We start from the raw sequence: 14,286 nt of genomic DNA on the forward strand, positions 1-14,286 counted from the left end.
TTTTAGGAGGTGGATGGGGCTGGTGTTACCCTACATTCACTGAATAGGGTTTCTTCAACTCAGCCCAAGTTCTATATCCTGCCAACTTGAGGGCAGAAACTTTTCTATCTGGGCCCATCGGGGGCTTTCTTCAAATTCAGTCTGAAAGGTTTTATCAAAATCATGAGACCAGAGCTATAGGTATTGTCAATCTAATGAGGCTTAAGTGTCACTGTTCCTCACTTGCACAGTTCTTACCATAAGGAAGCATTTCTAAGTAGGTATTTCTGGCAAACTGCTTAAAGAACACACTGGGGGGGGGAGGATCTAAATCTTGAAGTCACACATGTATAATGTGCTGTGATTTATTTACTCATCCTAAATACTCACTCTCACATCTAATTTTGAATTCTTTTTCGTGAAGAGGGAGACCCCTACACCCAAACTCAATAAGGAGGTGAAGTGAACCCAAAGAGGAAAAGAACAAAACTGATATAGAACAGAAAGCTGCCTGCTGTTTATAAATGAACTTGGAATGTTCACAAAACACCTAACACTTGTCCTTTCCCCCAAAACATCCAAAGAACTCAGTGGATGTCAAAGATCCAAAAGACTCAGTGTGGAACCCTCTCCTTGGTCTCTAAGAGAGGGACAAAAGTGAAAAAGTGAGATAAACCAGCACCTGTCCGACTCAAAGAAAAGGACATTTCTGGTCAACTGGGTTTCCACAGAAGCCGGGCCGCCTCTGGAACACCAAATTTTGATCACAACAGGGTCCTGGGGCATCCTGGCAACATACTCACAGGGACATACTCTCTTTGTAGCAGTTGGGATCTCCAAGCTTGTCAATTCCAATTTAGACCATAACTTGCCATCCTAAGGCCATGGTTGAAAAAAGGTGAATGGAAACAGAAGGGACAGTAACAAAGGAAGGACAGAGAAGAGGTAGGATAGAGATGCAACAGAGGGGGCACTCAGAAAGAAAGGCAAGGAGTGTGTCCCTGCATCTTTAGGCCCCCCTCCACACCCAAAGTAGTCATCAACCAAGGCCTAGATGAGGTGTAATGTGTAAAGAAAAAGTAAAAATGGAACAGCACTTGTTAGTTTCTTTACCTAAGTACTCATCAGAATGAGATTTCAGGAAATGTTACCACACTTACAAAAAGATCTCAGTGGGAAAGAGGAACATGAAGACCAGAAAACCAAAAAGGAAAAGTCAAGTTAACCTGTGAGTATCCTGAGTATCGCTCTAGTCCGCAGCTGCTGCAGTGTTGTCGTCCTGCTCCAACTGCTTATTGATCACCAAGGACCACAGTGTTCTCATAGTGCCAGATCGTGACGTCCACCGCTCATGGGCGCCCATCCCAAGGTTCATCCTCCTGGAGGACTCCGCCCCGCCAGCAGCTGCCTCCCCTCCGGGATCACCGCTGACCCCGTGACCATCCTGACCCTGGACAGCAATTGGCCAGCAGCCATCTCTGCAGTCCTGAACCCAGTTCAGCGCCAGAGCGATTACCGCCATCCCACACTCATCCAAGCGCTCCCTCCAGCATCCAGGACAAAATCCCCAGCCCAACGCGCAGCCAGAGAGGGCCAGAGCTCGCTGCCTCCATCCCCCACGAATGGCCCTTAGATGCCCTGTCAAGCCACCTGCAAGAACACCCTGGCCACAGATGCCCCATCCCCACCATGCACCACCAAGGCCCCCAGAGACGAGCCATTGGCCAGCACTATTGCTGCCATTGCGCAATCCATCATCTGCGTGGTCATGTTGAACTTGCCTCCCCCCCTCCAAGGGCGTGACCAATCCGTACTGGCCCAAGCAGTCAAGTTCTCCATTCATCTTTGCAGGTGGTCAGGGCAGGTACAGCACAGGCAGCGACAGTGTGAGCTTTACCCACACTATCCCATCCATGTGCCTCAACCTTGACCAGGAGGGACCACGTCCAGAGGCCTATACCATTCAAGGACAGTATGCCATTCCACAGCCAGATTTGACCAAGCTGCACCAGTTGGCAATGCAACAGTCTCATTTTCCTATGACGCATGGCAACACTGGTTTCAGTGCAGGTTTGGATGCATCTTCTCAGACTACTTCTCATGAACTCACCATTCCAAAGGATTTGATTGGCTGCACGTCAAGGCGCCAAAATCAATGAGATCCTTCATTTGTTGGGGCGCAGATCAAAATTGCGAACCCAGTGGAAGGATCTACTGATCCTTCCCTGGATCTGCTGCCAGCATTAGCCTGGCTCAGTATCTAATCAAAGTCAGGATTTCCTCGGAGACTGGTGGCATGGGGAGCAGCTAGAGCAATGCAGATTCATCCATAATCCCTTTCTGCTGTTCACCACCACCCATGATCCATCTGTGTAGTTTCTGAATAGTCAGCGATTCCAGGTTTTTAAATAGTTTGTAAATTTTCAGTTTCTACACACTATCGTCCACTCGTGATTTTTTAATTAAAGCGAATTAATTCCTTTCTCTGTTCAGCTTTTAATGCTGAGATCCATATTTAGTTTTATAAGCTTCTTTTTTTTTTGGTCATGAATTTTTCTGTTTATCACGGAAATGTAAGAGTGGACTATTAATACATTTAAGTTTAGTTCTGTAATGTCAGGAATTTTTCAAAAAAAAATATAAAGTGGACTGGAGCTTTATCTTTGTGGCTAGAAACTGGATGCCACAGTGATTCATGTGGGTTTTGTTCCTGTTGACTTTCTGTTATTTTTGTACCTTTTGTCCTTTACAGGACCCTGATTGGGTTTTGAATAGAAGCCTTTATTGCAATTAAGATATTTTCTAATGTTCTCCACTCCCATGTATTTTATTCACCCTCCTTCCTTTCTTCCTACAACTCTGTATTTGTTGCCCCTTGTGAAACCTTATGCTCAGATTGAGGATTAGACTTTGCTAGGACTTAACTGTAGAACAGGTGTGCAGTTCCATGGTTGGAGACAGCGACCTTACTCCAAGCTTCGCCTCTAACCTCTAGCAGCTCTCAGAAGGGTGGCCACAGCAATGAGGTGCGCACCTAAAGGGCGCCCTTTCCCCAGGCGAGCTGCAGCACAACAGCTTGCCAAAGGCGGCTGGGGTCCAGGCCGCAGCCACCATCGCGCTCCGGCCAGGGCTGCAGCGAGAAGGGGAGGCGGTGGTCCCAGAGAGGAGGAGGCGGTGGTCCCAGTCCCGACCTTGCCGGCCAGCAGCGCCACCTGCGCATCATTGGCTGGTTGCTGAAAAGCATCCCTTCCCTTAGCCCCTTCGATCCAGCCAGGCAGCCAGCCTCGTGAGCATGCAGACTGGCTCTCTCTCTCTCCCTCTTGGGGTGAAAATCTGCTACTTGCCAGGCAGGAGCAGCAGCTGGAGTAGGGGTTCAACTGCTGTGGTGACTGGCTCTGGCTGTGGAAGGGGCACGCAGGGGGGCTCTCTACTGTCCCACATGCCCCTACTCCCCAATACTAGACTGGCTCCTCCTCCAGGTCTCAGTTGGCATCACCTCAGAGGCCCTCCCCGAACACCCCATCATCCACTCATGGTTGTTCCACAGAAGGAATGGATCACAGTTGGCCACATTGCACATTCTTGCTTCTTATAGGTGGCCAGTCCCAGAGACTGACTCACCTGCCATCTTCATCCAAGTGGACCCTACTTGCCCCCCTGACTAGCCACACAGGTGCTTAATACATAGTGTTATGACTAAGCTACATCCCAGTCCTTATTATTTATTTTGACACAGTGTCTCAAGTTACTAAGATTGGCCTCCAACCTGTGATCCTCCCTCCTCAGCCTCCTGAGTTGCTGGGAATACAGCTATGTACCACAGTGCCCTCTGGTCTTCTCTGTATGTGGCTTGTTGCCCACAAGGGCCTTCCCCTGTTGGGTGCACTTCTCAGCCTGGTGGTCTCAGGAGGGCTGAGCTTCCTACATGATAGTGGCTTCCAAGGGGCAGGAAGCACAGCCTGCCAGATGTGTTAGGTTCCCCTCCAGGGCCCAGTTCAGCAGCACTCCAGCATATTCATATTCTATTCCTCAGAGCAGGGCTGAGGATGTAGCTCATTGGCAAATTCCCCAGTCTCAATCCCTTATACCAAGCTCAATCCCATATAAATAAATAAATAAATAAATAAATAAATAAATAAATAATAAAGAGTGCTGGGTATGGTTGCATATGCCTGTAATCCCAGTGACTGTGGAGGCCAAGACAGGAGGATCTCAAGATCAAGGCCAGCCCCAGCAATTAGCAAGGCCTTAAGCAACTTAGGGAGACCCTATCTCAATAAAAAATTAAAAGGTCTGGAGATGTGGCTCAGTGGTAGACAATCCCTGGGTTCAATCCCCATTACAAACAAAAAAGAAAAAGAAAACTCAATGTCCTGCAGATGCCAGGTAACCACTGTGAAGCTTTCTGCCAGTCCCATCCAGAGCCCTTGGACTGGCTGTATCTCGCTGGGTACATGGCTTCCCTTGTGAGCACCAGTGTCCATGAGGGAAAAGGAGCTAGCAGGACCAGCCTGACATGGAGATTTGAAAACTATGGAAAGTACTAGGCCTGTGCTAGGAGCACTGGGTCACCAGGTCACCGGGTCATCATCAGCATGACTCTCTTCATCCCCCATCCTCTTCAAGGATGGAAAGACCCCAGGGCACATCTGTAGTCACTTTCCTTAAAGAAGCCTAGGGTAATGGGTGACACAAGTGCAGAATCCAGGACCCTACCCCCCACTCTATGTGGACTTCTATTAGTGAGCCCAGGGACCCTGCTGCCTTGCAACCTAAGGCTGGGGTGCTCTTGCAGGAATGAGAACTCATGGCTGATCACTAGTGGCTATACCCCTTGCCTGGGGAAACTCAGTCCACTTACTTCCAATGGTTAGAAATACCTAGAATCAGTCTGCACCACCTTGTGGGTAGGGAGGGGGAAGGGCTGAAGATGGAGCCCAGGCCTCATGCAGGCTAGGCATGTGCAGCACTGCTGCACTCCGCCTGCAGCCTGGAGCCATCATCTGCTACTTTTGGTTGTATTCTAATTCCTCTTCTGTGTCAATATGTCTTTTTTTTTTTTTAAAGTGCTAGGGCATGCATGTCTCTTCTGGACTGTGTGTGTGTGTGTGTGTGTATGTGTGTGTGTGTGTGTGTGTGTGTGTGTAGCACTAAGAATTATGTACCTAGGGCACTTTACTACTTAGCTACAACCCCCAAAACCTTTTATATTTTTATTTGAGACAGGGTCTGACTACATCACCCAGGCTGGCTTGGAACCTCCAATCATCCTGCCTTAGCCTCCCAAGTTACTGGGATTGTAAGTGTGCACCTCGATACCTGACCATAGAGCATTTAAAACCCTTAAGAGATTACATTGCACCTGGGAACAAGTGCCATAACTAAAAGGAGAATAATAGCCTCAGACTGCAAAATTCCTCTGGATGAATGTTATACCAATACCGAGACCCTTAAATAACTCTCAGACCACACATTGCCATTCCAATTAAGACTTAATTGCTGGTTGTCGCGACCCCTTGCCCGCAAGGAAGACGCAACTCGGGAATCTTCTTTCAACAGTTTATTCAGGCCCTGGATATTTCTTCTTCTCTCTCTCTGATGCCCCTCCCAGCCTTAATAAAGCATCCCAAGCCCCAATGCAAAGCTGCCGCGTGGAGCTTTCTCACAGGGTGGTGAAAAATCATGTGCCAACTTTCCCAGATAAGGAGTTGTTTGTCACAGACCACAGCGGAGCCAGCGTCATCTTGTAATGGTGACCATAATCTGCAGAAACGGCAGAAGTGGCTCACCACAGTTCCCCCTTTTCTGTTTTCTTAAAACAATACAGGCGAAAGTAGAGGTCCTATCCCACTGTGCAGAAGTGGCTGCATAGTATGACTCAGTCCTAAGGAGGCGCCTTCCCCAGATCTGAAGCCATATCAGCCGACGCCTTTTTTCGTGGGGCGGGGCGTGAACGTGTCTAACCCGCATGCAATAGGACATGCTCTCCTTGAGGTCCACGTCAAGGATCACTCAAGTGCAGTGCCTTGCCTCGCATCCTGTATCGTGACGATGGTGGACGAAGGGGGATAGCTGAGGCTGAACTGTGGCTGTTTATAAGGACAAACAAGTTGACAGCACCCTGAAAGAAAGGCACGGACTTTAAGGTGATAGAAAAGTACAAGTGTGGAAACCCATCTGCGTGCAATGGCAGTAAAACCGGCAGAGTGCAAGGGCTTTCCAACACTAAGAGAATAACAAGGAAAGTCATGTCGATCCCAGTGCAATGTTATAATAACTTGGGGTGTAACGACCATGTCAAAGGTTTACTGTTTAAGATGCGCAAGCCAGACTTGAGGTGAGTTGCCATTTTCTAAAGCTGCAAGAGCTTGTATGATCATAGCCTTATCGTGAGCACTGCGGGCCTTAAGGCGACAGAGAAGCCACAAACAGAGTACAACACTGAAGCAACACATTGCACCAAAAATGCCTACTCCCACCCACTCTTTGAAGAAGGAAAAAGCAGAAGATATCCAATCGGTGATTTGACCCAAAGTCACGGGATCGACACGGGTACTATTCAGAACAGCAATCTGAGTTAGTTGAGACTGGATCAAGTTTTCTGCTTCCATGGACCAGGTTCCGGATAGATACTCTCCGATGATGCAGGAGGCATTTCTGGAATCATTAAATCTGACAGAGGTTATACATAAATGTGCACATTGATCAATACAACCCAAATGTACTAGATCAGACAATTCCTCAACTTGAGCTTGAAGTAGATCTATCCTTTGATTAGCAGCCAGAATCCCAGATAAAATGTGTTGATTAATTCTACTTTGAGATTCAAGTATGGTGGATGTTTGTTGAATAACCTGATTAATAGTGGCAGCAGTTTGTACCTGGCTGGCCATGGCTACTCCAGCTATAACTGCTGCAGCAGCAGATACCGCCACAGCTGTCACTATGGCTGCCATAATTCCAAAATCTCTACGGGCTCTAATCAGTTCAACAATAGGAAATGACTCTGGATCTGCAGTAACCGGGATCGGGACAAAGGTTGGAATTTTCATAAGCACTGCCATAGTCCAGGAGCCATTTCAACACTCAGACAAATAACAGGTAATATTAGAACAATTAAGCATCCCCTGTAATGTAACATTAGCCAAAAGAAACAGGAACGGAGATTGGAGACAGACTGCTGCGGAGGGTAATGTAGCATTAAACAATTGTGAATTATTTGCAAAAATTTTAAGCCTCCTACCTCGCTCCGAGTCTTGGGTACTGCCAGAAACATTAAACAGCCAACTTTGGACTCCTAATATTTCCCTGGGGAAACACAAGCGCGGACTAGACTAGCCCAATCTGAGGGAGTCATGCAAAATCTAGTAAGTCCCTCCACCTGAGTGAGAGTGAAAGCGGCATCTATGCCATAAGTGCAGACAGATTCTGCCAAGGTTTTAATTATCTTAAAGTCCAAAGGCTCATGATATCTTCCCCTGTTATTGTCCTGAAATACAGGGTATGCAAGTCCCATATCTGTATTAACTGTCCTCCAAACTTGTGCATGAAAAGATCTCCCGGAACCTTGGCTCCCCCCCACATACGGAGGTGGGGCAATCGGCACCATATTTTCTTCTAGATATTCTACCTCCTCCTCCTCAGAGTTTTGTTGACCGATGTTAACTCCCTTCCCCTTCTTACAGTAGGCCTGCGTGCCCTGTGTCTCCTTTTTCTTCTTTTTCATTTTTATCTTATGTAGTTGTTGTAACAATATATCAAGGTCCTCAGAACTCTCTGAGTCGCTTGTGTTCTCAGGCGTTTTTAATTCGGTCAAGTCTGGGTAGAGCCTTCTCCTATTTTTATCTTCAGGCTCTTTTGCCTTCTCACTACTGTTACTTTTAATACTCTCTGCCACTTCACTACATGATCCTTCAGATTTTTCCTCATGCAGCTGCTCAAGAATAGCTTGACCCTCACTTACAGCTTCCTGGCATTTACCATCTGTTATACATCCTCTAACTAACTTCCAAAGTGGTATAATGCCACCCTGCAAGGTACCTTGCTCATGAGCGAAATCTAGATCTTTCCCTAATTTGTCCCAGCTAGGAATCGTAAGACTCCCTGAAAAAGCAAACCAAGGAGCCGCTATATCAGCTTCTCTTAAAAACATCTGCAAAGTACTCTGCTTTATCTTAAGTCCTTTTGAATGTAACAACCCATATAGGGCCAACAAAATTGGGCTTGAAGAAGCAACGCCCATAATGTTTTTAGAGCTATAAAGAAAGTGAAAGTACAAAAGTCCCCGCTCTCTTCCTTTTACAGGGGAGCGTCCCTGTTGTAACAACAACAAAAGAAGCACAAAAAACAAAAGCGAAAGTAGAAGCAAAAGTACACAGTGCAGCTGCAATAAAATGTAAGGCTCCCTCTGTGTTTACAGAGGAGCTGCCCCGCTTTGGTCGCGGATCCCACTTACCAGGGACTAACCCCGCTTTGGTCGCGGATCCCACTTACCTGGGACTAACCCCGCTTTGATCGCGGATCCCACTTACCTGGGACTAACCGGTGCACCACCCCTGACTGCTGAAAGTTCTGGTTCCCGGGTTTCGGCACCACTTGTCGCGACCCCTTGCCCACAAGGAAGACGCAACTCGGGAATCTTCTTTCAACAGTTTATTCAGGCCCTGGATATTTCTTCTTCTCTCTCTCTGATGCCCCTCCCAGCCTTAATAAAGCATCCCAAGCCCCAATGCAAAGCTGCCGCGTGGAGCTTTCTCACAGGGTGGTGAAAAATCATGTGCCAACTTTCCCAGATAAGGAGTTGTTTGTCACAGACCACAGCGGAGCCAGCGTCATCTTGTAATGGCGACCATAATCTGCAGAAACGGCAGAAGTGGCTCACCACAGCTGGTCAGCAGCAGACACTTACTCTCTAAAAGCAAGATGGTCAGAGTAGCACACCACCTTCAGTTATGCCTCATATTTAAGCAAAAACACCACAAAAGGGAGATTTGGGGGTATAGCCAAAGTAAGCAAGCACATTGAATATGTAAAGAAGAGTAGTGTACTACAATTTTTTTGATGTTTTTATATTAACCAAGTTTTAGACTCTGTAATGTGGAACAATACTCTAAAATAACAGTTGCTGTTTCACCAGAGGTGTACAAAACTTCATTTGTCCAGTTAGTTGCTCTAGAGAATAAAACTTAACAGACACAATGTAATTAATATTTTAAGAAGTGTTTGTCATTTTAATATGTGAATCAAACTTTGGTTTATATCAATACATTAATATTTGCTCTTAGGGAATAACCTTGAATACTTTTAATTATTTGTATTACATATATAAATAATTTAGGTATAAAAAAACATGTTAATATTTATCCTTTATTTAAGATGTTTATATTACTTACTTAGACTCTATTGTTTAATTAGATGTATAAAAATTATGTTTTACCACACAAAGATTTTCTTACCTGGAAACCTGTTTTTTACTAAATATATTTTTATATTTAGAAGCTTTTAATAATTTTTAATTCATGGATCCCTCTTTTTGTCTATACCTTAAAATAACCCATATCAATTTCTGAATTTAGATAAATTAATCCATGTTAATAAGAGGAAATATATTTATAGTACTCTAATTGAAATGCAGTTGAAACCTCTTGACTATTTGTATATACAATAATACCCACTGGGACTTTTAACTTTCAGTAACCTTGTTTTTGTGATAACGTAAAATAATTTTAATTTTTTTTAAATTTACCAATATATGAAAACACCAACAGTGCTTAAATATTTTACCTTATGGAATTTAAGAAGTTTGGTTACTTGATATTACATTTAACAGTTAACATTTAAATTTTGTAAACCAATCAGTTGTCTCTAACAAACACATCCATGATTAATTTCATATAGGTCAAATCTAATTTATATTTTTTTTTAAAAAAAAGGTATAAGACAAGTGCATTGAATAGCATTTGTAATTTTTCCCATTGAACAAAAATCCTAGAGACAGTGGATATTAGACACTTAAGAGACATTAACATTTTATTTACTGTTTGACCACCTAGAAACAAAACTGTGCATTAGTAACGTTAAAGACATTTTTACTTTTATTTATTCACCCAATTTCAATTGAATCTTTTAAATCATATGAAGCAAAGGTATTTGTATCCATTTTTTAAATTTTAATTTATGAGCTCATATGTCATTTTTTAGTACTAAATATATGTAGACATGGCAATATATGTAGACAGACAGTACACTGGTGCCCCTACACAAAACAGACAAACAAAAGCCTTGTCGGTATTTGTTAAAAACCTATTATACTGAGAATTACCCTTGTAAATTGGCCTTAGAATAAATCAGAATGTAATCAGAAAAACATATTAACCTATGCGAATCAGATAAAAATTATAAATTTAATAAATATAGACTTTCAAAAACCTTCCTGGCCCTCTTCCTGAGGTGGTCCTGCTCATTAAAGGTGAAAAGAATTAATGGAATATAGACAAATGACAGGGCCTGATTCCTCCCTGAAGGAAATTCCCGTATGAGGAACTCCATTGGTCTCCTCAGGACATCAACACCCAGGTTGGGTACCATTGTATGTTAAATATGAGAGTCCAGTCTCCAGAATCCCCTGAGGTGGGAACTGTGAGTTCTTTGGGAAGTTGGGGAGCAGAAGATATGTGTCAAAGCAAGTGTCTCTCACATGGTTTGGATATAAGTTGTCCTCCAAAGCCTCTGTGTTAATGCAATAGGTGAAATGATAAGATCATGAGAACTATAATCCAATCAGTGGATTAATCCATCAATGGATATATTTCTGTGTGTGTGAGTGTGTGTGTGTGTGTATGTGTGTGTGTATTCTGATAATTAACATGTTTTCAATCCTAAATAACCATTGACAAAATGCAGATTCAGAAGAACTCTCTGGCTGCTAAGGTCCTCTGACAGTGACTGGTTTTAGCAGGTTTTCCGTAACCCAGGTAGGTGACATCCCAACCAGAACACAATTCAACTATCCTCCTCAGGAGTCTTCCTGGGTCTTCTCCAAAGTTTTTGTTTGTCCAAGGCTTTTTCCAAATCCAAAGAGTCGGACTCGGAAGATGGCCGCTGCGTACGGGGGTTGCTGAAGTGCTGAGCGTGCTGCTCAAAGCAGCGGCTTTAATAGAGATTTCGCACAGTCTGTTAAAGCTCATTTCACCGTTAATCTGTAGTGGACCACTTTGCCAAGGAGCAGGAAGAACAAAGAAATCGAAAAAGAGACGCTTGGCTGCTCAGAGCCGCGGGCGCTTTGCTCCCATCTGCTTCCTCTTTCGCTTCACTCCGGGCGGAGAAGCTGAATGTGTAATCAGCAGTGGATTGTAAGTACCCTAGGCAAAGAAAGCTCAGTGCGCCCCGCCTTTTTTTTTTTTGAATACTTTTTATACAGGGAGAGTTTGTGGATTGGGATTGCTGGTGGGGCTGTGGTTTCTGTGCCGAAAATCCACTCCACGGGAGCCGCCATTTGCTTTCTGCTTGCTGTCTTGATGGCTCTGTATACACTGTCCGGCAGCCGCACCTAGAGGTTGGAGCTGGGCTGCATGCCGAGCCCTGTCCTCCGAAGGCTGGACTGCAGCCTCGAGCGTCTCTGTGGCCTGTTCGCCGCTGCACCTTTGGGCAGAGCCTGCTCTGGGGTCGTTCTGCACCCCCCTGCCAGGGGACCCGTGCTCCGGAGGAGGGGGACGGAGAGCCGCGGTGGCAGCCGCTTGGGCCCCTGGGGCCTGGCACCGGGCTGAAGAGCTGCGGAGGCCAGGGCGGCTCTGCTACGGTCACAGACAAGCGCGGATGCTCGCCAGGGCGGCTCTGCTACGGTCGCAGACAAGCGCGGATGCTCGTCAGCGCGGCCCAGAGTTTCATTTCTAGAAATCTGGACTGGAAACAGAAGCAGCAGTTTGTATAATCCCAAGAACTTGCTTATACCAGGAAGCTGTAAGGGCAACATGAATATTACTGAAGAGATGTAACATGGTGGCAGGCGCAGAGAGATCAAGTCTCTGACATCTTCAACTGTGCGGGCATAGGGAGCCGTAAACTGTCTAAATGCTGTTTGCTCAGGATCACTAGGCAATGCTGAGCTGACGTGGATCTGGGGTGTACAGGCTGGGCCCCTCAGAACACACACACAGAGCCCGAATCGGAGGCAATTAAGCTCCGGTTCGCCTGCTTCGTGTGACTCAGCACTAACGATCCCGCTGAAATAATTGGCCGGCCCTTAGGAACTTACAGAGGTAAAAGCCAACTGAGCCTTCATAGGCAGTGGCCACAGGACTGAAACGGGGATTGGGAGAGACAGTCAGGACCCACCCGTTGCATTGGTCATCCGGCAAAGGGAACAAACGGTCACCATTTGCATGGGATATCACCATGGCAGAGAAATGGCGTCACGGGCGGAGGAGATAACTGCAGTGAAACCAGCGCAACAGGTGTGTAATCCCCTAGCCATCTCTCTCCACACAGCGGGGAAACCTTAAGGGCCACTCCCAGCTCTCCTGTGAACGCAATAACCAGACCGAGGGAATCAGGAGTGGCGCGGGACTCGCGGCACAGAACTCCCGGCTACCGCTCCCACCAGTGCTGACAACTGAGGTCTCTTGCACCAGCTACCGGGGGCGTGGCTACAGGAGGGCAAGCAAATTCGCTGGGGGATCTTAGCCCCAAGCTCTACAAACTTAGGGTCTGAGGGAGGCAAACAGGGAGAGTGAGCCCAGGTGTTCATGAAAACAGGGCTCCCAGGAGCAGCAGACCTGGCGTGTAGCCAGTATTGTGGTGAGCGCCACAGGTGAGCACGGCCTGGATTGAGGAAACACAAGACAAGGCCCTAGACACTCAGGATTGGAGACCCGCCCAGTCTAGGAGAAAGAGCTGCTGCACAGTGAATGGTTCCCACCTATTGAGAGGAGAAGCTTGGCCCAGTGGGCACAGCTCCACCTACTGGAAGAGAAGTTAATAGAACTCTAGGACTGCATTTATTATTATTATTATTATTATTATCATTTTTTTCTTTTCTTTTTCTTTTTTTTTCTTTCTTCTTTTTCTTTCATTTTCAATTTTTATTTGTTGTTGTTCTTTAATTTTTTTTTCAATGTTTCTATTTTTTTAAATTTTTTTTATTTTATTATTATTATTTTTTTTAATTTTAATTTTCATTTTTTATTATCACTATTATTTTTGTTAAAATTTTTTTTTCGTCTTTTCTTTCTTTCTTTATTATCTAATCTTTGTTATTCTTGTTTCTTTTGTCTTTTCATTTCTTTTCAATCTTCTTATTCCCCCTTCCTTGAATTCTACCTGCCTACTCTCATTCTCTTTAGTGACTTCTTCCCTTCCCTTCTAATATCTTTCCTCTCAAGCATCAAATAAATCTATAAGAGTAAACAGTAACTCAGCAGTCAAACAGAACAAGAAGTAACATGAGCAGCATAAAAAAGCAAGGAAGAAAAGGAGTACAAACAATGAAGGACAGCCTAAATATTCAGGAGGACCTAGAGTCAGCAGAAAAATGGTCATATAAAGAACTCAAGGAATACCTTAGACAGATGGAATGGAACCTTAAAGAAGATACGAGACAGCAAATCCAAACAGTGAAAGAACACTTTGAAAATGAATTACATAGACAGATAAAAGAAGAAGTTAAGCATCTTTATCAGGAGATTGAGATTATAAAAAAAAAACCAAACAATAATTCTAGAAATGAAGGAAACGATAAACCAAATTAAAAACTCAATTGAGAGTATCACTAACAGAGTGGAGCAAGTAGAAGCCAGAACATCAGATAATGAAGACAAAATATATCATCTTGAAAAGAGCCTAGCCAACTCAGAAAGGCTGGTTAAAAACCACGAGAAAAACATCCAAGAGATATGGGATAACATAAAGAAACCAAACCTACGAGTCATCGGGATAGAAGAAGGTACAGAGATTCAAACCAAGGGAATGAGTAACCTGCTGAAAGAAATAATTACAGAAAACTTTCCAGAAATAAAAAAGGAAACAGATATACAAATTGTAGATGCATACAGGACACCGAGCACACAAAATCACAGTAGACCAACGCCAAGACACATTGTTATGAAAATATCCAATATACAGAACAAAGAGAAAATACTAAAAGCTACAAGAGAAAGGAGGCAGATTACATTCAGGGGTAAACCAATAAGGTTAACAACGGATTTTTCATCACAGACGCTGAAAGCGAGAAGATCCTGGAACAACGTATTTCAAACACTGAAAGACAACGGATGCCAACCAAGAATTCTGTATCCAGCAAAATTAAGCTTC

At 44.7% G+C, this 14,286-nt stretch overlaps 1 pseudogene; it reads left to right on the plus strand.

Moving 5' to 3' along the window:
- The first annotated feature begins 1,612 nt into the window (after nucleotides 1-1,612).
- Nucleotides 1,613-2,505, plus strand: LOC131423553 (poly(rC)-binding protein 2-like; annotated as a pseudogene).
- The last annotated feature ends 11,781 nt before the right edge of the window (nucleotides 2,506-14,286 follow it).

Source organism: Marmota monax, unplaced genomic scaffold (genome assembly GCF_021218885.2).
Source record: "Marmota monax isolate L192 unplaced genomic scaffold, Marmota_monax_Labrador192_F-V1.1 WCK01_AAM20220418_F8-fsc01316, whole genome shotgun sequence".
Classification (NCBI taxonomy): Eukaryota; Metazoa; Chordata; class Mammalia; order Rodentia; family Sciuridae; genus Marmota; species Marmota monax.